The sequence below is a fragment of the Anopheles coustani genome, chromosome 3 (genome assembly GCF_943734705.1).
Source record: "Anopheles coustani chromosome 3, idAnoCousDA_361_x.2, whole genome shotgun sequence".
Classification (NCBI taxonomy): Eukaryota; Metazoa; Arthropoda; class Insecta; order Diptera; family Culicidae; genus Anopheles; species Anopheles coustani.
This window is the reverse complement of record NC_071288.1, coordinates 85,147,516-85,151,418: the sequence shown is the minus strand read 5'-3', so window position 1 is coordinate 85,151,418 and position 3,903 is coordinate 85,147,516.

Below are 3,903 nucleotides of genomic sequence, written 5' to 3'. Positions count from 1 at the left end.
GAAGGTTGTTCCCGTGCGCACGGAGAACATCGGAGAAACATTACATAAATAAAAACGTCTCGAAAAACACCCGGGAGGAGCACATACGATACCCAGGGCTGGGCGGCATGTTCGCCTCGGCTGGCCACGGGGAATATCCGAGCATAAATTAAATGAAAGCAAAGATTGATTACGTTAGATAATGATACGCAATTCTCCGCAAATTATTTTTCTTTTTCATTTGCTGTAACGAATCGGACCGTCCTTTCCTGAAACCCGCCAGTAGTTGTTCTTCTTACGCGCCGACCGAATAATTCCGTCGGCAGCCATTCGTTGCCCTCGGATCCATCCGCTTTTCCTTCGCTCGCAATCGAAGAGGAGCTTTAGCTTGTCCCGATCCCTGTTATTTTCACCCTTGCCTTTATTTGGGTTCATTTTATTATCAAATCCGACGCATCCGACTCATAGCACTGAAGACACACTTCCATTCATCCTTCCTTTCAACCATCCATTGGATCGCCGATAACGGGCGTGCGAGTATGCCAACGGGCCAGGAAAAGACTTCGAACGAATTCCGATGGGGATTTCGTTGGTGCGGTATTATAAAATGAATCGCAGATCCGCCTGTTATTACGCAAGCGGTCGATGACAGTGCACTGAGAATTAACACGTCAAATTGTCCAGTGAAACATTCATTTCCGCTCTAGTGCATCGTTTTTTTATTTAAAAACCAAACTCAATCTACCACGGGGCAGTATTCGGCCTCGGTTCTGATTATTTTGCTCTCCTTCTTAATCCTATTTTTACCGGCAGCAGTACTAACCTGCAGTAGGATGGAGGAAATTAATTTTGACATTGTTGGTGAAGTCATCGTGTCAATTTTACGTTGGAGGATGAATGGAAGATGAACGCAAGTGGCTGATGGCTCTGGAGTAGTACTCTTGTTGTTTCAATTTGACTGGATGTAAAAGTTCTGAAAGTTAAGCGATCAATATCCTGCAACGGTTAAATTGACTTTCTGATTGACCTCTTATTTAGCAACTAGGTTGATCAATAATTAAAAGGAAAACAATTTCTTTTTTGCATATGTCATGCGCATCAACACATATTGATATTTAGTTTTCCCTTTCTCTAAACAAGCAAATGCGATATCAAATACTTTAAACGATAAGCATGGAATCTTAAAGTATATTCCAATATTCCAAGACTTTGTACAAGTTTGACTCATTTTGATAAAATGTTGTTGCTTTCTTCTTAAATTGAACTCCTATTCATTTAAACCAAAGTGTAAACCCAGCCCAACGATGTTAAGGACTTAAGGAAGATAACAGCATGGAAATGTATCAATATGAAGCCTAGTCGTCGTCAAAACCCTTTACTGTTTCTGAAATGAAGAATCAAAGCAAGTTAACATTTTTTTATAATAAATGAAATGGTTTAAAGACTAATACATAAGTCCAATAGTTCTAAGGGCTTAAGTGACATTAAACATTGCTCAAACTGTAAGAAAAAATTGAAGCAGCATTGCAATATGTTTTTATATTTCCACAAAAACATACAAATTGAAATTGATACCCATAGAACCCTTCTTGGATTTCGTATGCGTTCCAAAATTGTCTTCCCACCCTAAGGGATGAAATCAATTGAAGCAACTCATCGAACGAAAAGCAAACCCTAAATATAGATATTACAGAACAGCTCCAAGTCAATACGATACCGGTTCTTATCCTTCTCTAAAGCCCCGGCGCTGTGGAAAACATGCACTGCATCCAGTTCTGCCCAGCTTTTCCTCGCTTTTCCGGCTCTTCAGGATGAGTGCAACCCTTTTCTTAGGGCACATTCCTTCGTGTGAGAATGCCAAATATTTGCCCAAAAACGAGCATTGTAGACACTTTGCCCTCGCCCACGATCCGGTTCACTCTATTCTCCCCGAAGTTATCAATCCCAAAGTAACCTCCCCGAACAAAAAGTGAGGGGCAAACCGACCCCTTTAATTTACTGCTCGGAAAATAAACCTTGCGACCAGTATCGGGCAAGGGTCTTGGGTTCCCCGATTCTCCTCCGGAAGTGTTCGTACCCGACGTTTAACAAACCTCCTCCTTAGATTCTCTTGTCGGAATGCGGGGGAATTTTGGTAGATTTACTAGCAGTGTTTACATAAATATGAAGCATGTGTTGTTGCGGAGTGTTCGTGTGCGGGAGGTTATTTGCATTTTTGCTGGTATGCACAACGCCGGGAGTTCTTGAGACCTGAGAATCGAGAATGAAAAGCACAACCACCGTTCCACACGCTTAGATTAGGTGGAAGAGACCATTCGTTTTCTTTCGAGCGATGCAGATAAAGAAAAACCAACACTTCCTATTTCGCGTATCGAACCATGCACCATATTGTACCCCAATGGAGATCGGCCAGCTCAGACTCTGGAAAACTTTATGTCTGGTAACGAGAGTGAACACTTCGTAGATCAGCATTTGATAGAAGGCGGAGGGTGAGCCGGAAAAGTTTTCACCATTTCTTTTTGCAGGTATACTTTTATAAGCTTTCTCCAGCATCTAAAGCCTTAGAACATCCATGGCATTCTCTGGTTCTCGGAACATGGGGCTGGACCGAAATGTACCGCCTTTTTCAGTACGTCAAAGTTTGTTTGATCATCTTTGTTTTCGGTGTATTTCCTTTTCCTACCCGATCATGACCAGCCGGTAAAAGTTTAGCTTGCCAGGGAATGCAAAGTCGGTTTTCAAGTGGGAGACCTCGGCAAACGAAAACATGTTCGCTTTATCGCCGTCAAGGCTACAGAAAGTTTTCAAACGACCACGACTTGACCTAATGAATAACTGTGACAGGACACAATTAGTGATACCTCCAGTCGAACGAAGCCTTACACGAGCTTTTCTTCTTCTTTTGGAAGTCGGTTGATGATCGAGACTTGATAAAGAAATATTATTTCTGTTATCATGTTCACTCTCTCCATCTGCAGTCAACACGTTTTTGGAAAAGTATTTCTTCTTTATTGAGGTGCATGCACAGTGAACATTGGATCAAGGGAGCTTTGTCAAGCTATCGTAGGATTTCGAGGCTTGGTTTAGCCTTCAATTATCCAATTCAATGTTATTGCAATTACTTCATTTCGAACAAACATTTTATAATGAAGCTTTGTTTTGTGTAAATCATCAATCCAATCAAGTCGGTGCGTACACCAACCTACCCAGCGAGCGCACCGGCCATCCCGGCGAGCGCACCGGCCGTCCCGGCGAGCGCACCGGCCGTCCCGGCGAGTGCACCGATCATCCCGGTGAGCACATCAACCGTCCTGGCGCGCACACCGACCGTCACGGAGGTCGCACCGGCCGTCCAGGCATCATCACCAAGAACGCCTACAACGTTGCCAAGCGACTCGATAGGCGTAGTAAATACGGCACCGGGTGCTATAACTAAGCCCGTCGTCTCCAGTCTGCTGCGAGCAAGTTCGCTGAACTTGACATCTGGCGCCAAAATCCATCAAGCTTCAAGATCGGCAGCAACATCGGAGGCCGACTCGGACATGGAAACGGAGCAGTGCCAGGTTTCGTCGCTGCCTTTCCTCGCCCCTCGCATTCCCTCTCCTACTCCTTCCACATCATCCGTGCTGGTGACAGGTAAGAGAAGATCGGACGAGACGGTAGAGACAGACGGACCGGGAGTTCGGACGGAGGCGCCGCCCAAGCGCAAGCCTGGCCGTCCCCCCAAAAACCCTGGGCTGCAAAAACCCCCGACACAAGACCCGAAGCCGACAGAACGAGACTCGCGCTAATTTGGTTGAGATGGATGAATCGCTGAAATCGATCATTTTCGCATCGATTAATATCAATGCGATCTCCAACTCGACTAAATTAGACGCTTTACGGAGCTTCCTGCGGAATATTGACGCTGACGTTGTATTCTTG